This window comes from Symphalangus syndactylus, chromosome 19, assembly GCF_028878055.3.
Source record: "Symphalangus syndactylus isolate Jambi chromosome 19, NHGRI_mSymSyn1-v2.1_pri, whole genome shotgun sequence".
Lineage (NCBI taxonomy): Eukaryota > Metazoa > Chordata > Mammalia > Primates > Hylobatidae > Symphalangus > Symphalangus syndactylus.
This window is the reverse complement of record NC_072434.2, coordinates 14,985,122-15,007,415: the sequence shown is the minus strand read 5'-3', so window position 1 is coordinate 15,007,415 and position 22,294 is coordinate 14,985,122. Positions and strand designations below refer to the sequence as shown.

Genomic DNA, 22,294 nt, shown 5'->3' with positions numbered 1-22,294 from the left:
CCATACAGATGAACTGAGAGTTACTTCCCAGGCATAGGCCTCATCTCTAACGGTCCAAGGAGAGAGAACTCTGAAAAGGGAACCCCTCCTTCCCCACCACCCCACCTCTACAAAGAAATCATAAGGGCAGATTATGTTTCTCACATTAAACACAACATAGAAAGGAATCAACCACAATAGTGAGATTTTGAAAAAGGGAAAAAAATCTTGATAACATCAGCAACTAGTGTGGGATTTCCATTCCCAGTCACAGATTTGCTACAACACACCTTCTCTCCGAGAGATTTCTGGCTTAGGTGACTGCCCTAAGAGCAGACGTTAGGCTGGCTTGGACCTAAGGCAGCCAACTGGTCTGCATTGCTGGTACCCTCACTGCCAGCCCACTGAGCTGGCAGCAGGGATCCCAAAAGACAAAAACACATGATCATTGACCTGCAGGTACTTCCTGAAGATCCGGGAAGCAGCTTGAATGCCTCCTGTGCAAAGTATGGTGCTATGCACAGAATGCTGAGTATGATCTAGTCTTTGACCTTAGCAGCTTGTTTTGAGAGGGAGCAATACAGGTAATTATGAGGCTTAATGACAAATGCACATGGAGCAGTTTGGAAAATGCCTCTGAGTTAAAAAGAATGAGAGATAAAGTCCGTGGGTTCCAGGGTGAGGAAAGGAAAATCAACAAATATACAAAGTTTATAACAATGAAAACTGCAAAGAACACGGAATGAGAACTTCATGCATTGATGTAAGAATTAAAGGTGGCATGTGGAGTGGGAAGAGGGGGGGAACACATATTGAAGGAAACCTAGAAGGAAGGGTCTCTTTGTAAACAGACGGATGCTAAACCTCTAGTTTCGGTTCCTCACACTTCACCTGGCTCAGGCATAGCACTCCCTCCTCACCCCAAACATGAAGCTCCCAGCACAATGGAATTCTGTGTGTTGCTGCAACTCTGCACCTGAGTCTGCACCTGGGGCTACTGAACGAGAGAGGGAGTTCCCAAAATAGAGAGCAGAGCTTGGGGCTATGTTGGAATGTCAGTTTGCTGACTGCCAGCATCTCTAGGTCGCTGGGGATAAGCATCAACTAGGCAAAGGAAATCCATGTATGATTTCCAAGCTTCACTTATCTCAGTGCTGAATTTTAACCTTATTCTCTCAGTAAATCTTGGACCACAGCTCCTAATGAGGACTCCCTTGACTATGGCGATTTTATATTTTCTGGAAGAAAAGGCTGTGAGGAAGAGAGGAACAGGAAGGGAGAAAAGAACACCAGGAAAATCTCTGCCCTCTCTCCCACACCCCCCTCACAGCAAAGTGGGCCGCTAATGCATTAATTAACTAAGTAGTTTTGAATGTACTCCATTGCACCTCATTGTCTGCAGCTGCCATTCCCTGGAGGAGCCATAATATGCTCAGTGCACACTATATAATTAAATATCAACACATGTGTCCCCTGCCCAGTGCTGGGATGCGTATTTACTTGTGTTAATGAGAACCAGAATGGCCTTACTGATGAGAAGCCCATAGAGGTAGGAGGCAAGGAGCACGTTTCCTGAAATTGAGGTTCATATGCCCTAGCGCCCTGCTCTTCTTACTCCCCTACCACCTCCTCCCAATATCCTGTCCCCAGAAGGCCATCTCAGGACCCCTGGTGGAAGCTTTTCACAAGATCACAGGCCAAAGTGCCATCAGCTGTGCTCTTCCCTAATGGGAGTGAGCAGCAGCAGCCTGCACATGGTGCATAATGACTATGTTTCTGCTTAATACAAATTGTGGTTATTTAGCAGCCCAAATACCAATTCCCTACTGAGATCCCTGTCGTTGAAAACCCACACACATACACAGACTCAGCAGACACAAACACAAGCACCTGCATGCTGACCCCCCATTCGCCACTCCTCACCCCACCCAACACAAATCCATTACAGAATTGCTCTCTGGCTTGGTGTCCCAGAGTTATTAATACTGAGATGGGTGACAAAGTCAATGTGCTATATGGAGCAGCTTGATGGAACCCAAAGGCAGGTCTTTAGAGTCAGAAGACTGTGGTTTGAATCCTGGTTTTGCTACTCATGGGCTGTGAAACCTTGGGCAAGTTCCGCAAGCTTCTGGGGCTTTCATCTACTTATGTGGAAAGTGGGGACAGCGATACCTACACCATCGGTGAGAATTAAAAGGTGTAATTTAGGAAAAGTGGTTCTCCTTAAATGTTCATATTTCTCTTCCTCTCTTTTCCCCTCTTCACATATAGCCACATCTGGATAGCGAGTAGAGGTATTCTGTCCAGAGAAGAGGAATGGACTATGAAGATGTAGCAATATCTTCCCTCAGATTTCGTTAAAATACACATATTCCAATTTAAAACAGGGCACTAGAATGCAACAGGTGCTGATCTGTTTTGTTCACTGATGTATCCCTAACATCTAGGAGAGTGACCAACACATAGGAGGTGCTCAGGAAATATTTACTGAATAAATGAATGATATTCCATCTCTTATTCAATTTGTATTATAACGCCATGAGGGGGAGTCTATTGCCTCCACTTTGCAGAAGAACAAACAGGCTCAGAGAGCTTAAGTGCATTGCCCAAGGCACACAGCTAGCCTGGGATATAAACTCAGGTGTCTGACTCAAATGTTCTATCTGCTGCTTTCAGCAGGCCCTAAGAGACTAGGGAGTCTCTAAAAGGGAAAATAAAGACAAAAAGAAGACAAAGAGTATGTGTGTGTGTGTGTGTGTGTGGTTTTTTTTTTTTTTTTTTTTTTTTAGAATGACAGGTAGTGCTCCTGAGAGATTGATGGCTCAACACAGTTCTAATGAGCCATTTGTGGGCAGGTCATGCTATCCCAGTGAGACCCAATTTCAACCAGGACATGAGGCCAGAGAAACAGGACTTCTCAGCAGGCACAAGAAGCGGAACCTCTGGGAGTCAGAATACCAGGCGTCTCCAGGATCATGGACTCTCAACTCCACCCCCATATTCATTTCAAAAGATACCCTGCCCTTCGATGGTTTTCTATAAGGCCAAGCTGATCATCCACCCGGCTTGCACTCTTTGTCATGAACTCCCTAGAGAGGGTCTTGATTGTCCTCACTCTGGCCTGTGGATGCTCTCAGACCAAGTTATTGAACATGGAACAGCTGGGCTGGGGTAAGGGCAGACTCCTCCCCGCACTGAGCTCCTCTGTGTGCCCCAGAGAGAGCTCAAGGGAAAAAGAGGCTCTGAGGCTGACCTTTGGGAGTCAAGGACAGGCAGGAGTTGACAGGGCACACGCTGTAGATGCAGACAGGACACACATTCAAAAACTGATAAACAAGGGCAGATTAACAGAGTGATGACAAGACACAGGGAGAGTTCAGATGGGTCACACAGGATCAGCAAGTCTGGACCATTAGCCTTGTCTGTGGGCATAACTTTAACTCGTCATGAATATTTCTCTGTGTTCATGGCAGACTTGATGTTGCTGGGACCTAGCCCCAGGGCAAATTGCCGCTGCACCCAAAAGTCTATTTTGGGTGTACGTGGCCCTGTTTGGGAATAAACAGAGACCCTGTCCTAGAAGGTATGCCTGGTGGGCAAGTGGACAAAGGGCTGGAGCACCAGGAAGTCAGAAGACTCGGATGGGAAAGTCACACTGGGGTCCACAGGGAGAGATTCTGGAATGGAAGAAAGATTGGGGCAGAAGAAGAGAAACAACATGTTCAACAGGTGAGAAAAGGGGGCTTCTATCAGCAGACAAGACAACCAAACCGAGAAAGCCAGGGACCCTGGATTCTAGCCCCGATTATGGCACAAATCAAGTATAGCCTTGGGCAAGTCACTTATCTTCTACAGTCTTGAGTTTGCAAAATGAAAAAAAAAAAAAAAGATGACTTAGATTGGATGAACTCTAAAATCTGTATTGACTATTAAGAAAAAGTTTCAAAGTCCAAACTTAATGCTCCCTCCCTAAATGTCTAGACTTTTCTAGTCACTGACAACCACAGACACCAGGATCTCCAAGAACTTTCCCAGCTAGGAGTGGGGTGCTCTGTGCATCCCTCATTAGATATTCACCACCTCTTCTCACTCCCCAGCCCCCCTTCTTTTCCCCATATGCAGATGGCTTTGTTTTCCAAACCTGATAGATGCTGACAGGTATATTGTTCTCAGCATCACCAGACTGCCAGAGGCTGCTTAAGTCAAATGCTTTTCTTTCCGCTAATAACTTGGAGGATCTTTTTTCTTAAAAGGCAAAAAAAATAGGCCTTTTTTAATGCCTCTATTTTACCTTAAAGAGACAGAGTGTCATTTATCTTCCTCTTAGCCCAAAGTCAAATGAAAGAAGCATTAAACAAAGACCAGCCTGCCTTGAAGCAGTCATTTGTGACTGGAGGCTGGGGAGAACAAGCATGGGCCTTGGGGACCATCTCCAGAGACTGGTGATTGACAGGCAGGGGGAAGCAGGGGTAGGTGGATCTGAACCACGGCCAGGAGGAGAGGCACAGCCACCCACAGAGGCAGGGGAGCAGGAGGCCCTGTGGGGCTGGATGCCTGCCAGAGCCGGGGCATGAGGCTGGGTAGCAGGCAAGAGCTGTCTGTGGGCATGTTCATAAGGCGCTAGTTCAACCAAGCACAAGAAAATGGAATGAATCTGATCTGATCAAAGCCCAATAGGTTTCATGGTATGATTTCATGACCCCAGTGTTATTCTGGCCTTTGAAGTAGGAATAAGTACTGTCAAAAATTTCCTTTTACCCTATAATCTACATTGTTTTTAATGAACAATTAACCATTATTGGTTGATGCATGAACCAACAAGCATTTTAAGTGCCTCCGGAGTGATAAATATCCTGGCAGTATAAACAGAAATAAAATAAAATAAAATAAAATAAAATAAAATAAGGTATAATACAGTCCTTGCTCTAAAGAATCCTACAATCCAGTGAAGAGGGCAAGACAGAGGAAGAAAAATAAGAAGTAATGCCAGTGAGCAAATGCTGAATATTATAGAAGATGGTCTTGCAGGAATTCAGGGATATCAGTGGAGGCTGAGGAAGGAAGACTTCCTGGAGTGGGTATTATGCCCAACGCAGGCTGTAACGACTGGTAACATCTCATGATGGGCTGCAATCTGAACCAGGGGACATAGATTAAAGGTAAGTAGGTAAGCTTCCTTAGCATTTGACAAACTTGGGAAGAGGCAAGTTGTCCTTATCAAAGAAGAGCAGTGTAGTGGTAGTGCAGGGTGCCATGTTGGCACTGTCACAGCTTGAATCTGAAGGACTAGTGAGATTTGAGCATGTTGGGGAAGGGCTGGGGTACTTTCAGGCAGAGGAGATGGTTAATGCAGTAATGATAATAATAACAGTTAACTTTTACTAAATGCTTACTACAGCCCAGATACATTTTAAAAGTTTGATATGTACTGTACCATTTAATTCTCAAAATACATTTAATCCTCAAAATAAAATTCTGAGTTAGTCCCCCATTGTAGCAGAAGGAAAATGGGGGCACTAGGAGTTTAAGAAACTTGCCTAAGTTACCTAACCTACTCGCTAACCTTTGATCTCTTTAACTATTAAATGTTGGTAATAGGCCTAGCAAGATGGCTCATGCCTCACCCCAACACCTTCATGCCTCATCCCAACACTTTGGGAGGCCAAGGCGGGAGGATGGCTTGAGGCCAGGAGTGTGACACCAGTCTGGGTAACAGAGTGAAACTCTGTTTCTCCAATAAATAAATTTTTAAAATTAGCCAAGCATGATGTGGCATGTGCCTGTAGTCCCAGCTACTTGGGAAGCTGAGGTAAGAGGATCGCTTGAGCCCACGAGATCCAGGCTACAGTGAGCCATGATTGCATCACTGCATTCCAGCCTGAGTGACAGTGAGACACTGTATAAAAAGAAAGTTTTTTTTTTTAAGATGATAATAATAGCTCTTACCCTAATAGGATTATGTGGTGATAATTAATTTAAGAAAATGCATATGAGGCATAGTGCCTGGGGCACATAGTAGGTGCTCAGTACATCTTAGCAGTTATTAGACTGGTGCAGAAGTAATTGTGGGTTTTGCCATAAAAAAAAAAAAAAAGGCAAAACCCGCAATTACTTCTGCACCAATGTTGTGCAGTGAGATAAGAGCAAAGCAGTGTCAAAATAGAGAGCTGGGGGGACACAGGCCAAAACCACAGTGACTTCTGCACCAACATCACAGCAGCCTGAAGAGTGGCTCCAAAGGAAACATGCACATGTTGTTTGCAGACCTATGTGAAAACCACTGTTTGGGGCTCTGTTATTTGCAGAGGTAACGTTTTGGGTTGGAGGAAGAACTGTGGAATTGGAAAGGTTGGTGGGGTCATATTGTGAAAGGCCAGGGATCCCTGGACTTTGCTTTGTAAAAAGTGTGTTCTGTTCTTCCCTCAATTTCTAGCTCTCTACTTTGGCATTGCTTTTAAAAACAACTCCTAAGTACTTCCAAGTTATCGCTGCCCCCTCCCCTTCCATTTCCTCTGCCTGCTAGTTGTGCCCACAGCACTGCCCCCATCCGCAGATGACACCTGGCAGTCACAGGGTCTTATCTCAGCTCTGGGCAGGCTGAGCCGAGCACATGCCCTGACACTCATCTCACCGCTGGAAAGCTTGGCTTCTGAGTTCTTGGGTGGCAACTATCCCAAGGAAGCTGCCTTCTCTTTCTAACAGATTCTGGAGGGCTGAGGGAGCTGATCTCATCATGTCCTTGGATAGTACTGTACGTCTTGGCAGAAGGGAGGGCTGAGAGTGCTCAGGCCTTACCTGGAAGTCCCTGCAGGAGCCTGCACAAAGCTGTTTTTTGTGTTCAGGGGACACTGGACACTTTTGGGCAGCATTAGAGAAGAAAGGGGTAACCGGGATACTCTGGGGAGGGCTGGCTGGCTGCAGAAGATGGGTCCTTCTAGCAGCTCCCAATGAATATGGCTAATCAGCTCAACATCACAGAAAGAGCCCAGGCCTAAGAGGGAGAAGATTAACAGTGAGGTGACTGTGAGCAAGTTGCTGCCCTCTAGGCTGGAGCTGCCTCACTAGCATATCTGAGAGGCAGTGTTGGGTAGTGATTAAGAGCAAAATCTACAACCAGTATTGCTAGATTGGACTCCTGGCTTTACCACTAAGGAGAGCAGGGCTCTCAGCCTCTATAAGCCAAATGCCCTCATTTGTAAAATTTCTTCATTTCAAATCCTGTGGGTGCAAGATTAAGAGTTAATATATATAAATAAAGTACTTGGAACAGTAGATGGCACAGAAAACATTATTTGTGTTTACTAGTATTACAGCCACTAGTATTAATGCCTTTACTGCCACATCAAGGATGTTGGATTAGTGAGCCTTCGAAGGTCTCTTTAAAAAGTCTATGGTTCTATTTCCCTGCACTATGAGCTCCGTTTAGATTTCAGACTTAATCTAGCATTTGCTGAGTGCTTACTACATATGAATATATTATCTTATTTAATCCTCACAACAAGCCGTGTGCATTCTATGTTATTATGTTCATTAAGAACCGAGAAAATCAGAGCTCAGAGAATCTAAGTGAAGCTCTCAGGATCACACAGCTAGCACACGGCCAAGCAGGATTCACCTGCAGTCCAGCCCAGCGTTCTTTCCACTCTACCAGCAAGGGGACAAAGGATCGGTTCTTTGCTATCAAGCTGTCATATCTGTCCAAGAATAAGGGCCAAGGCTCCTGTTCCCAGCAGATCTAGTTCTAGGGCTGTGCATGCTGAGCCTCTCTCAAGGGCGAGTGGAGGATTTGCCAATGACAATGTTACCAGCTGAACTAGCATTGGCCAGTCACATTGGGGCCAAGAAGGCAGGGAGCTAAAATTAATCCTGTCATTACCAGCCTGACCTGCAGAAGGATGAGCAGCACCAAGCCAGGAAGAAGAACTCCAGCAACATCTGCTGCTGCTTGCTCGACTTTCATTTCCTCTGCCCCTCCTGGAAATGCCACGCGGGTACCAGGATGCTGAGATGTGGTTCATGTGCGCACCCCCACTCACACAGAAGCACATATGCTGGAGACAGAATTAGGAGCCCGCTGAGATAGCGCTTTGAAAAGAAGAGAAGTTGGTGGAATATGTGGGTTTTCTCCCTTGTGCCAAATCCCCTCTGAGAAGGGTATTTGGATCAGAGGCAGAATCTCTGAGTCATGACGTGACTGGTTTTTGCAACTGTGTCTAGGCCACCTGCCTGGTCATGGAGGGGTCCTGCCCACTGGCAGACCTCAGCTCCTGTCAGTGAGGGACTTCGAGTATGGAAAAGAGAGGAGTGGGGACTTGTTATGGCCTGGCAGCCAACGGTTGTGTGTGGGGCTGGGGGCTGGAGAGAGAAGGGCTAACTCTTTGGAAAGCCTGCCTGCTTGTTCTATTCTTGCAGAGGCACCTGGGCAAGGCAGGGAGGAACACAGAAGGCAGAGTCATAAGAAGACACTGCGGGTGGGGATGGGAGGAGGTAAGGGCTGTGGAGGGAGGGAAGAAGGCATTGTCAAACTCTCTGGATGGTCATCAGCCAGATGTGGAGACCATATGGAGGAGGCGGGCTGGAGGTGTGCAGGGAGGGGAAGAAGACAAACTGAGGGGAGGAGAGTGGGAAGGGCAGAAGAGGCAGGTGAAGGCTGCTGACCTAAGCCATCAGAGTGGGAAGCCGGAGGAGCACCCATGCCCCCTGTAGGCTGGTCCGTGCACCAGGGCCACAGGGGTCACCAGGCACTTCTGCTCAAGGCACAGCCCAGTTCCTCTGCTTTCAGTTCTGAAACTCAAACCCCACAACGCAATCCCTGCTCCACACTAGCCTTTTAGGCCTTCTCTCCTCCTCACATGTCACCCCACCTGTATATCCTCAAGTTCATGACTGCAAAGTGACAACAGTGGTGGATACAAGAGAAATTCCCCGAGGAAATGAGCTGGCATTTCCTGGTCTCCCTCAATGCCTCTGGAATGCAAGGGAAATTGGATTTGGCCCCTGCTGGTCTGATACCTCCCTGGTGCTGGGAACTCTCTGTCCAGCCCTGGCCATTTGCTGCCTTTGGGGGAGCTGGGACAGCTGGGAGCCAGCTGTTGTTAGGACTTTGCACACTAGCAGCTCTGTGGGAGCTCCTGTACCCCTTAGAAAACAGAACTCAACAGCAGTGAGCAGACTGGCAAATCCTGCTGCAGGAATCTTTGCGGGGAGAAGGTATATGATGAGTGAACTGGAACATCTGGAGACCCTGTACCTGAAGAGCACTCGGGAGCTCCACTAAGGGAGGATGAGAAAGAAGGCTAAAGGGTGGAGGGGGAGAGGGCAGGGATGTGATAAGAACAAAGCGTGAGTCTTCCTACATTCCAACTGGGTCCACCCATCCCAGCTGAGCATCAGACAGTGAACTGTGGACTCCAGTATGGAATACAGCCAGTCACTGGGCAAGAGTCCTTCCTTCCCGGGGGAAGTCCCTTCTTATTCCTCCACTGTATCCTTCCAGGCCTGGCGCATCCTCTGAACAAGGACACAAAGGCTCTAGCATTAAAGTAAGAAGCGATAGAGGCTACCTGGCCTGGAGGAAGAGGAAGAATGTAAAATGGCCTCCAAAGGATTCTCTTAGGGTAAAGGAGACCAAACTTTGCTTGTGTCCTGTGACAGTCTAGGCAGTCTGATTGGAACTATGTTCTTCTTCTTGGTCCAGTCCTTTGTTGGAAAGCCTGAGCTGGAGTCCTGGGGCCAGCTGTCTCTACAACAGGAATCACTGCTCCCCAGGGAAATGGGCTGGAAATCCGGAAAGGTCATTCATAGCCCCAGGGAGCAACAACCTGATGCCCTGGTGGGCAGAGGTCAGGCTGGAGAAAGGCAGTCTTCCTAAGAGAGTGCCTCAGAAAACCTGACATCCAGAGAAAGAAGACAGTATGGTTCAAACCATAGTTAAAAGATGCCTTAGGGACTCACTAGGATGGTTATAGGGTTAGACACAGGCCGGCTTCCCATTGCGTGGTATCTTGGGGTTTTGTATGAAGTGAATTGATGGATGGCTCAATTCTGTTTCTGTTGGAACCAACCAGCCTTACGTACCCTCCTTCTCTCTCATAGTTGTCTGCTGCTTTACAGTTTACAATAGACTTTCAAAGTCAGGTTTGAGTTAAGGTCACAATAACTGTGGAATAAACAAGTAAGGAATTGTTGCCACTTCACAGATGAAAAAATAAAGGTCCCAGGATGGTACTTCTAGCACTGGTTCCCATCAGCCTTTCCAATGAGACGACAAGAGCTGGGTTAGACAGGTAAGCCCTGCAGCGGGGTCCCGGTGGCCTGCAACTAACTCTAGACTCATTCATTTCATCTCCACGGGCATGGGTAAGAAGAGGCTGTCACCCCTTCTTTACTCCTCAAATTATGCATGTATCCACATCTGCCCTTACCTACCAGAGCAAGGAGCCATGGCCAACCTAAGCGTGGGTTTCCAGGCTACAAACAACATTGCTACAGATTTTATCTTGGGGTCATGAAGAATAAGATGCAAAATTAATGAAGTACAAGGTCAGAGTTAGGTGGGTACAGGTTGGAAAAGCCTGGAGAAGAATGGAAAAGATCAACAAGAAAAAGTCCCACAGTGAGAAACAGACAATAAGGGGATGCTGTCCAGGTAGATAGAAAGTGCCAGGGAAAGAGGGTGATTTTACCCAGGGACATATAAGTGACTGAGGGTGCGAGGGAAGGCCAGCTCCTACTGTGTCTTCATGTAGCCCATGCTGAACTAAAAGCTAAAACCTGGCATTATCTTTCAAAATGACACATCTGATTACGTCGCTCACTTGCTCCAAAGACCTTAAAGGGTTTCCCCTTGATAACCAAAGTCCAAACTCTTGAGCGCTGACAACGTAGCCCTAGCCTGCCTGTCAGCTGCTTTCGCTTTCTGCCCTACTCCCTTCCTCCTGGAGTCCTGGGCTCCTCTAGCACTGAACCACTCATAGTCCCCTGAACCTGCTGTGCCCAGTTCACCATGGTGCCTTTGCACAGACTGCTTTGGCTGCTGCTAGGGAATGGCCTTTTGCCTCCTTCACAGCTCAAAACTCCTTGCATTACAAACCAAGCTCCATGCACACTTTTCTTTGATGGCTTTGCCGACTCTCCCAGACCTAGTTATTCATTCTGTCTGCTTTAGAGCCTCAGCACTGGATACATATTTCTGTCTCGGGACTATTCTATGATGTTCCAATTGTTCATGCAAGGAAAGGCTGTAACTGTTAAACACTGTTAATTGTTAAAGGAAAGGCTGTGACTTATTCACCTTTTTGTATTTTTCCTACCTGATGCATTCAGAGTCCAGCATACTGCCTAACTCAGAACAGATACTCACCAAGCAGAGGACTGATTAGCAAAACAAATTCTGGAACTAGACTGCCTGGTTTGAATCCCTACTCCACCTCTGATGAGCTGTGTAACCTTCACATCTCTGTGTCTCTGTTGCTTCATTTGTAAATGGGGATAATAATTACAGATACCTCAGGATTATTTATGAGGATTAAAAGAGTTAATACATGCAAAGCTCTAGGGCAGTGGCACTTAGCACTAAATGAGTGTTTACTATAATGATTATTATCTTTTGAATAAATGAATAAACAACACGGAATTAGCAAGCTGATCACATTTTTCCTTAGTGACCTCAAGGGATCTCAGAAAGAGTCTAATCTGGTCTAGAGGTGGAAATACAGTTCTGATGAGTGAAACATAAAACGACAGCCAGCAAAAGTCTAACCAATGGGCTGTAGAACTAGATAAGTGGTTCTCAACCCCTGGTCCCCAGAGCAGCAGCATCTGCCCCACCTAAAAACTTGTTAGCAATGCAAATTCTTGGGCCCTGCCCCAGCCCAGTGCTAATGAATCAGAAACTCTGGGGGTGGGACCCAGCAATTTGTGTTTTAACAAGCAGTCAGGTGATTCTGATGCACTCTCAAGTTTGAGAATCACTGGGCTAGACTTTGCCTGTCTCTTGTTATCTGTGTATAGTGTGTACCTGGAGATTTCAAACCTCTTACTGCAAAACAGGGGCCTTACCCTGAGGACTTGAACAAACATGAGGCAGAAAACACTCCTGGTAATAGAAGATGATGTGCAATGCATTTAGCACAGCCTCTGCCATTCCATAGGAGCATAATAAGTGTCCATTCCCACCTTCTTTCCTCTTTATCCTACCGAGAGGAGAAAAAAAAAAGAGCAAAGGTCACAGTCCCACGGCACTGTTTTTGTGGAATTCCTGAGCTCTTTGGAGTAGAAGGGAGGAGAAAGCTATGGCAAAGAGTTATGAGAAGCCTTGCTTTGAAAATTAATGTACACAATGTGCAGCCAGGTGCCTGTTCCCTACAGGGCGTGGGGACAGTGTGCACAGGGATATTGTCACTTTCTGCTGAGCCTGAACCTCAGCTAGAGGAACAGGTGGGGAAGAATGAGGGTGGGCCTAACTGAGGGAGGACAGCTTGGCTGCAGCCCAGTGTTCCCGAAAAAGGTTTACACAGTGAGTCAGGCTGGCCCCAGCACCCCCTTGAGGAAGGCCTAAAATACCAAATGAAAGAATAAATCTTCAGGGGTAGGGGCGGGGGTGTTGCCTGCCTCTGCCTTCTCTCCAAGGGGTTCCTATGTGTGAGAGCTAGCAGCACTCCCCCACCTCACACTGCACCTGGGCCCTTGGCCTCCTTGTTGGGAACCCAATTTGGAAGGTATCGAATGAGGGACAATGTAAACACCTGTATCCAGGAGGATGCCAGGAGAAGAAGAGTTTCAATAACTCACCCTTAGGGGAGTGGTTTGCAAAATGTGGTACTCAGATCAATAGCATCAACATCAACTGGAAACTTACAAAATCAGCATCTGGAAAATGCAAATTCTCAGGCTCCATCTCAGATCCATTAAATCAGAAACACTGGGAGTGGGACCCAGTGATCTGTATTTTAATAAGCTCTGCAGGTGTTTCAGATGCAAGCTTAAGTTTGAGAACCACTAGTTTAGGGTGTGGGTTGAAGTCTTTTTCTTGGTTTAAAGAGGAGGGACATGTACTACCACACAAAGGGGCCTTCCCCCTTGCTCTAGCATGTAAGCCCTGACACACAGCATCCCCACAAGCATGACAGCACGCTGGGCCTGGGCTATGGAGAGTCTCTGGTGATGAGGACAGGGGCAGAGGCCCTGTGGGTGGTTATGGGGAGGAGAGGCGGGGAGGCTGCCACAACTCATTTTCTCTTAACATGAAAGCCCAGAGGAGGCCTAAGCATCCTCGCCATTGAAGCTGGTAAATTACAGGATGATGATGGTGATATTACCAATAATGATGATAATAGCACCAATAATGTGAGGTCAGACAGGCACTTTTCTGTCCTCGGTCAAGGGGTAAGGTTGTAGCTTTGGTGCATTTGCTTCTGATTTAGAGGAAAACCTGGCTCCCAGCCAGATCCATTTCCATGCTAGGGGGTGCAGCCGGGGCTCTCGGCTCTTTGTCCTCCCTCCTTTCTTCCGGACCTGTCCTGTGGTCAGGCACCTCCTCCCTCCTGGCACAATGGTCTGCCAAGAGGCAGGCAGCACTCACTCCCCTTCTCCCCCACCAGACCAACCCTTGGTTCACAGACTACACGTCAGCCCTAGAGGTCAAGATCAGAGGGAGTCTCCAGACCAACCCTTGGTTCACAGACTACACGTCAGCCCTAGAGGTCAAGATCAGAGGGAGAGTCTCAACCTAGATGCTATCCACAGGGTGGGGCAGATGAGGGCCCTGGAGGCTTTATCAGCCTCTCTCAGATAAGCCACAAAGAGAAACTGGAAGGCAAAAACTGTGTGAGTGTTAGGGTAGGAGGCTTCAGCAAATCCATAAATACCTTGAGCTGGAGCCTCCCCTTGGAGATCGTGTACTCTCTCCCGCTGCCCAGGGAAGCCAGAGCAGGGATTCAGAATCTCATGGAGAGAAAAGGTCATCTGGTAGCATCCTCCTTCTACAGTATCCCCTGCCACCCCCCAACCCCTGCCTAAGGCATCTTTCTTACTCTTCTTCGAGATTTCCCAGGATGAAATACTTCCCCAAATGCTACAGCATTTTCTAGGAGGATCAAAGGGAACAAGCAAATACCCAAGCCCTGGGTCTCTCCCCTCTGGCTGCCTCCTGCCCCGCCCCCACCCTGGGGCTTCAAACACGAGGAAATTAGCACAAGGCCCCCTGTCATCACATGCAGTGACTAGTGAACATGTGCTTGGGTTGTTCCTCCTGCACAACAGGCGGTTTAGAGCAGCTCACTGGGGGCTTGTATTTTTTTTTTTTTTTTTTTTTAAGAACTGTGTGTATGTTAAAGTCATTAAGGCTGGGAAAGGGGGATGGAGTGGTAGGGGGGTAAAGGCCATTATATGGGAGGAGAAGAAAAATGGCCTGTCTTCAGGCTGTCAGCAGAAGAAACGCCTCTGCATTCAAGCAGTGGGAGAGGGGCTCCGGTGGGAGGCCTGAGTGGGCACCTCTGCCGGGATGGCTGGAAGCAGGGGCAGAAGGCAGAGAAAACAGTTCATCACATAGCCTGAGCCTTGGCTGTGGCAGTGGCTGTGGCTATGGCTGCCTGGGTATGGACTGTCACTATTTGTTAAAGAGCCACCAACAGAGAAGAAACCTGGGAAACAAAAACACAAGAGCTCATGCTTAACTTGCATGTATCAGGCACTGCGTTACACCCTCTGCATCTGCTTTATGTTGAATCCAAACAACATTGGCATCCATCCTAGAAAGGCACTATTATTTACTCCATTTGGCAGATGAGGAAACTGAGAGTCACAGTGGTTAACTTAACACAGCTAGCAAGGGGTGGAAGAAGTGCAGAGACACGGGTGAGTCTTCAGAGATTCTGTCTGAAGTTTTTGCCCCTCATGAGTATTCGCTGTCATTGCCCCACACGCTAAAGCAATCGAGGGGAATTGGGATGGAAGATATCCCAGGAGGGGTAAAAAGGACTGTGATGAGGGAAATGGGAGCAGGAGGGAAAGGGAGTAACCGCTATTGGCCCTGGCCATGTCAAGCTTCTGGGGTCTCCCCCTGCCCAAGTTTGAGAGGGGATGGTGGAGGCTGGCTCCTCTGTGACCCCAAGCTCCAGCCTTCCAAGCCTTCCAATGTTCACTCAGTGAGAAACCTCTAGTGTCCAGGATCTGAGCTTGTGACCTCTTCCTTCCTTTCAGATTTTAATTTGCTGGGCTGGGAGATAAATGCATGTGGGAGGTTCTCTGAAGTGATAGGAACACACTGAGGGCTATAAGCAGCATCAGAGAAGTTTCATGCTGGCTGGGGCCCTGAGGACCATCCCATCCACCACTTCCCGACCCAGGCAGGCCAGACCAAGCCTTTTCCTTCTGAGCAAGCCCCTTTCCAGGCATTGCTGTCACCTCCTAAGGCTGAGGAGGGTGGTGGCAGGAGGGTGCAAGGAAGGCCCTGCCTGTTCTCTGGTCTTTCCTTCAGGGGGCCAGACCCTGAGGGGTGCAGCCTAGTTCCCCAGAACACATGCTCCAAATCACAGCTCCAGTGACAGCTTTTGCTTTCCCAGTGAGGGGGCTAGCTCAGGAGATGAAAGTCTGATCCCACTGGCAGCTCCACAGGCTTCCTTTGCCAAAACACACTGTGAAAAGACCCCTGACCTCCACCTCATACTTTCTCTGCTCCACCTCCCGTCAGCCCTGTTTGCTTCCCTCCTCCCTAGAGAGGGTTAGACAGCTCAGTAATTTAGGGATCACTAGCAAGAAAGGTGCAGAGGTCAGAAGTCAGAGAGGGGCTGGGAGGGGAATCTCACCCCTGCTCTCTGGCAAAACCGCCCACCACTTTCCACCATCTGTAGACCAGGCCATTGTGGGCCCGAGTTCACTGCGAAGGTAGGGATGGGGTCCAGGGATGGGAAGTGGCGGAATACAGAGAGATAGGAGGAGAAGCTGTAATTTTAAATCATGTCCTGAAGCTGTAATTTTAAATCATGTCCTGAAAAATAGCTTTTGGGAGGCAAATGTTCTCCTCCAACTTTCTTATTTTGAAATTTTGCTAGGAAAGGAAATGTTACACTCCCCTGAGACCCTGTCCCATTTAGGAAGTTCTTTCTATTATCTCATTTCAACTCCTCCCTGCTCTAGCTGCTATACAAACAAAGGCAAATTGACTTAGAGTCTCTCCTGTCTCTTTCACCATGGCCTGTTCAGTCTAGCTCAGGTCAGCTCAGCTCCAGAGCTTAGAACTCGAGACACAAGGAATCAAACCAGGAGAAAGAGATGAGCAATGGGTTCATCTCTCTTCCTTAAGAAATCAAAGGCCGGGTGCAGTGGCTCATGCCTGTAAACCCAGCACTTTGGGAGGCTGAGGCGGGCGGATCACAAGGTCAGGAGTTTGAGACCAGCCTGACCAACATGGTGAAACCCCATCTCTACTAAAAATACAAAAATTAGCCGGACAGGGCCGGGCGCGGTGGCTCACGCCTGTAATCCCAGCCCTTTGGGAAGCCGAGGTGGGCGGATCAGCTGAGGTCAGGAGTTTGAGACCAGCCTCAACATGGAGAAACCCCGTCTCTACTAAAAATACAAAATTAGCCAGGCGTGGTGGTGCGTGCCTGTAATCCCAGCTACTCGGGAAGCTGAGGTAGGAGAATTGCTTGAACCTGGGAGGCGGAGGTTGCGGTGAGCCGAGATCGCGCCATTGCACTCCAGCCTGGGCAACAAGAGCGAAACTCTGTCTCCAAAAAAAAAAAAAAAAAAAAAAAAATTAGCTGGGCATGGTGGTGCCTGCCTATAATCCCGCTACTTAGGAGGCTGAGGCAGGAGAATTGCTTGCACAAGGGAGGTGGAGGTTGCAGTGAGCCCAGATCGGGCCACTGCACTCCAGCCTGGGTGACAGAGTGATACTTTGTCTCAGAAAAGAAAAAAAGAAATCAGAACCACCAAAAAACTGCAAGAGCATTTTATGGCAGTTCCATAGCTACTGAAAGCGTCTCGCGCTGCCCATGTGAGTGGCAATGTTGGGACACTGCATTCATGGAATGGAGCTCTGGAAGGGCCTTATGAGGCCGTCTCCTCATTTTGCAGATAGGAAAACTGAGGCGTATTTGCCATCACTCTGCTGGTTTGTAGCAAAACAGGGGCTCTCCTGCTTTCCTCTGCAGTTCTGAGTAAGAAAAGGGGTTTGAAGGGCAGCCTTTCAGCTGGGCAGAGCTGTGTGTGGAGTTTGCATCCAGTACTGCTGGGTTCTAGCCCATTCCTAGGATGGGCAGCTCAGCCTCTCCCGGAGGAGAATCTGGCTGCTGAGTGACCTGGTGAATTAATTCAGCTTCACAGGGTGGTCACATCCCTGGCTAGGGGTGGGGGACAGTAAAAGCCAAGGAGCCAAGATCAGAAAAAGGAACAGCTTCTTCCCATATGGAATCTAGCTGGGGCTGCCAACCTCCTAGTCAAGAAAGAAAGCTTTTCCTCTCTCTTCCTCCTGTTTACCCACAGGGACTGGGGAAGGCTGTACAGAGAGGCAGGTTGAATGTATTCAGTCTGGGATAGGGAGGGAAAGTTCTTCTGGGGCTCCCCCCTCGTCTAGGGGAGAGGTCAGAAGAACAAAGGTCACAGATGGACCTGCCATGATATGGGAGGAGGCACATGTGTTGCAGTGAGCCAGGGAGGGTGGGGGCACAAGAGTTTGGCAATTCAGACAGGGGAGAAGCCAATGATGGTTTATAAACCAGACAAGGTTCATCCTGAATCCGGAGGGAGGGCAGTAAGAGCCCCGTGAAGTCACTTTCTTGAATGTCACCAACATTTCATTTCACCCTCACTCTGCCTTCCTGTCTCTTTTTTTCTCTTTCCCCCTTAACCTTCCTCAGCAGGGGATGGGGGAGTAGAGGGAGCCGGAAAGGAGGTCTGCAGGCCTCGTTGACTCTGCTGACCATCCACAGCCAGGAGCCGTTGCTGACAGAAAAGAAATGAAGGGGCAGAGATGGGAGGGAAACCAGATGTCCGCAGTTGCGGCACCATTCTGCGGCAGCGTCCCCACTGGGGTCCCTGCTGTAGACGAGAGGCCAGAGCCAGGTGCCAGAGAGGGGGGGTCTTTGGGGGTGGGGGGTAGTGCTGGGCCCCACTCCTGCTTATCCACCCCTCAGTTTCTTTTACCTGGGAAACAGATCACCGAGAGAGGCCTGTCTGTGCTTTAAGCTGGGAATTTGGTTTATTCTGGGGCAGATGAAAAAGAAATTGCACTGTAGCACCTTACAAAACTGCCCCCTTTTCAACTGGGACTGAGAGATGGAGACTTTTCCTTTAGGCTTTCATGGTACCCTAGACTTCTAAGTTATTTCTACTTCATATTCTAGAACTGCACCATCCAGTATAGTAGCCACTAGCCACAGGTAGCTATTTATCGTTAATTAAAATTAAGTAAAATAAGAAATTCAGCTTTTCAGGCACACTAATATATGTCAGTCTCTCAAAAGCCACATGTAGCTAGTGGCTATTGTATTGAACAGCACAGATACAAAAGTTTTTTCTCATCACAGAATGTTATCTTGGACAGTGCTGTTCTAGGAAGTTTTTACTCAAGTGTAACTTTCATTCTTGATTTCCCCAGACGTTCACATGATAGCCTGCTCCTTAGGAATGAGGGCTAACTGGCCCAGAGGATAGATGTGGGGGGGCTTGAGACAGGGAGGAGGGAAGGGACAGATAAGAATGTTTATTCTGCCAACCCGAAGGTTTTCTTTAGACTCTGAGTCTCTTTGCCAGTCCTAACCAATTTAACTTGCCTGGGGAGGAAGGGGGACACTGTCTGTGGCAAAGGAGGAATTCAGGTGGTAGCTACAGCCAAACAGGTTTTGCAATCATATTCTGCCTCCTATTTCCACCCCCTGCTTAAAAAAAAAACAAGGAAAGTATACCAAGGCCAGCCCTAGATAAGGTGGGTGTGGTGTCATTAGCCTGACTTACTCATCACACTCCAGGGCCTCTACTGGGGTGGGTGTAGGCAGGGACGGAAGGGGCACACAGGCTGGGGATGAAGCAAGCAGTTATGCTTCAGTCAGTCTTGAAAGTTGTTGACATGATGGAGATGGAACTAGAGATGTTAAAGCCAGATATTGGGCACACCCAGCAAAGCCTCCCGCCCAGCTCACCCTTGAGCCTGCGCTGCTTCACTCACATCAAGAGATCCGCTGGTGCAGAGAAATCACAAAGAGTACACACACACACACACACACACACACACACACACACACATGCCTCATGCTGTTCCAGGGAGATTTCTGGAAAGAATCTTTAGCCCAATTTCTCAGTAAGCCTCAGCTGTTCCCCCAGGCTTAAGCGGGGGGCCAGCAGATGGTCCCAGCTAAATAGGCCAGCCTCCCAGTTCCTCTAAAAGCAGGGTCTGGGCCCTTCCAAGCCCAACAGTCCAATTAAGCTTTTTGACCACAGGTGGAAGCAAAAAAGAATTTGGGGCCATTCTTCCCTTCTTTTAGGCATGGAGCACTCAGCCCTCCCATCAGCACCCTCCCTACTCCTGGCATTGGCCCATAGGGAATCCCTGCCTCTCACACTCTGCTCTGAACATTACGTTCCTCAGGGATCAAAGACTCCCAGAAAGATTTCCTTCTAAGGTGTCTTCTAGGCTGCAGGGATTTGACTGAACCGTTCAAAGGAAAACTCCTGGCTTGGCCTTGTTAAGGAGGCCCTCTCAGTCCAGGAGGGGGGCCTCTCAGGATTAAGGCCACAGATCCAGGTACCTTCTATGATGTTATTTCCTTCTCCCAAGGGCCAGAAAGTGCTGCAGGGAGATCCTGGTGCCCTGCTCTTCTCTAGAGGCCTCTCCTTCTCACTGCAGAGCTCATTGGCATGACTGGCATAAATATATCCATATATCTCTCTATAAATATACATGTCTTTAGCTATATATATCTTTTCTTCTAAAGACTTGGCAAGAATTCCCTACAATCCTTTTCCATGACACTATAGAAAATCAGCAGAGTCATCAGTTTGATGGTTCCCACAAAGACTGCTTGGGGTTGACCTCTGCAAAGCTCCCTTGAATCTTGCTTCCAGTAACCCAACCTCTTCAGCCCTCGCCAGCCCCCAACCCTCTGGCAACACAAGACACAACTTGATTTCCTGAAGCTGAAGCTGCCCCATTATTCCTTGTTGGTCTCTGAAAGCAAAATAAAAAAAAAAGAAACTATCTCTTTTGAGCTATTGTCTTAAAAGAATAATAAGCTTTGTGTTCCTCCAGCTGGCCTCAAAAGAGAATTAGTTTGCGCAGTGGGATCCAATGGCACTTAGAGACAGGTGTGGCAAGGAAGAGGTGCTGGTGGTTTCAGAATGGGCCACATCTCTGTAGGTGGGCAGGAGGGCGGGGCAGATAGAGATGGTGTCTATCAAGACTTAGCAACCACTGGGGCAGCAGACTAGATGTAGCCCTCTCTGCAATGACTCCTCAGATAAACAGAAGAAACATCAGTGTACACGCACAGGTGGGGAAAGCATCCCCATGACTTTCTGAGGGAGTTATCACTAGGCACAGATTCTGAGAACGCTATCTTCATCACCCTGCATCAGCATTTGTTGGAAGGAGGCCCAGGAGGGTAGGAGGAAAAGGTTGGCTCCTCCATCTTTTTTAAATCCATCTTTCTTTCTCCACCATTAAAGGCTTGGGTAGGTGGAGACAACCCCGTGACTTTTCTTTGAGGCATTCATATCCTAGCCACTTGTTGACACCATATTTAATCCTGAAACAGATTTCCTTTTCTTGATTTTTAAAGTGGGGGTTGGGAGAGGGGGTTCATAAATAGAGAACAGAAAATGCAAAGGAATAAGAGAATCAACAGAGAAATGTACAAAATGTAATTTGGCAAAAAACAAACAGAAAAAACACAATAAAACCAAAACCCACAACTACACCTCCCATAGCCTTTCTTGTTTTGTATTCTCTCTTTTTAAAGTTGGGTTGTTATCTTTGCAACAGAGAATGCCAGCAGGTGTTGCTGGCAGCTGTTTAATGACAGTGTCAAAAACATCTTTCAGAAAGGTAGGCTTGGAGGCAGGAGGCGGTGATGGAGAAAATGGGATAGGGGGAGAGTAGGTGGCCCCACATCTGTAGAGAAGTAGCTAAGGAATGAAGGGCTGTCCTGGGAATTGCAATGTTATTTTGTACAAAATCCTTCCTGTAGGAAGGTAGGGGGAGGGAGAAGAGACATTTTTCAGTTTTTTTGCAGACCTAAGAATTTTGAACCAGAATTACATGCAGCTTGCTGTGTCTCTGGACAAATATCTTAGCTCCTCACTCGGCATCTACCACTTTCTTCTTTATTGTTAGTGACTGTCATGAGGATTAAATGAAAGGACCAGGAGACCCTTAGAGAAAGGTCCCAGCAGTCTCCAGGGGTGATTAGCCCTGCAATTATTCCACATCTGGAAAAGGTAATAGCTCCCAGACTGGCAGGGGTATGTCATGGACCAGCAAGAGAAAGATGGTTTTTGTTACATAGCCCAGAGAGGCTGATCTTGGTTCTGTAGTGTGTGAGAGAGAGAGACCGTAGGGAGGCTGGATTTGGAAGGGAGGGAAACAGGAGCAACAGCCTTAACAACAAATGCACTCCAAAGAACACCACCTGAACACTCGAGCTCTGAAATCTTTTCTGCACTGTGCTTTCAGCTTAGTTCCCTAAAGCTGACTCATGAAAGCAAACCTGAAACTCTCACAAGCTAAAAAATTTTTTAGAGACAGCAAACCAGTCAGTGCTATGCGAAGACGTCTGCAAGGTACTCTGTCCTATCTGGACTGTTGTTTCCCTTACTGTTAGCACAATGACCAAGATCTTGTAAAAGTCCCTGGCAAGTATTTTCTCCACCTTCAGAGCATTACCAGGCCATGTACTTGTGGGATATAACCTGCAGGTGTTAGGTTCTTTCTGATGCTGCTAATCAGACGGGTCAGGTAGCAGAGAGAAGGCAGCACTAACCCTTACATTTGTGCAGTGGTGTGCGGTTACTGTTGCTTTCACACGTATCATCTCACTAAAGTGCCTCACGATCCTGTGAAGGAGGAACTGAAATGATCAATGTCTCCATTTTAGGGATAAGAGAACTTGGGTGAATACCCCAAGGTCAGTGGCTGTAGAGCTGGGACTGAGCTCGGCCCGCCCGATTTCTGGGCTTCTCTCCCCCAGCTCCACATTGCACCACAACCAGTGCCGCACACCCAAATATTTATGAGAATGGAGCTCCCAGATCCTGTCTTGAGGGGAAGTACAAAGGAGGCAAGCTTATCTCATGCCTTCAACTAAGCACCTGAGGAAAG

General features: G+C 47.9%; 1 protein-coding gene across 1 annotated transcript in view; it reads right to left on the bottom strand.

Moving 5' to 3' along the window:
* The window catches only part of PLXNA2 (plexin A2), a 216,805-nt gene that overhangs the window by 139,025 nt on the left and 55,486 nt on the right, over positions 1-22,294 (bottom strand). The gene's annotated exons all lie outside the window — the stretch shown is intronic.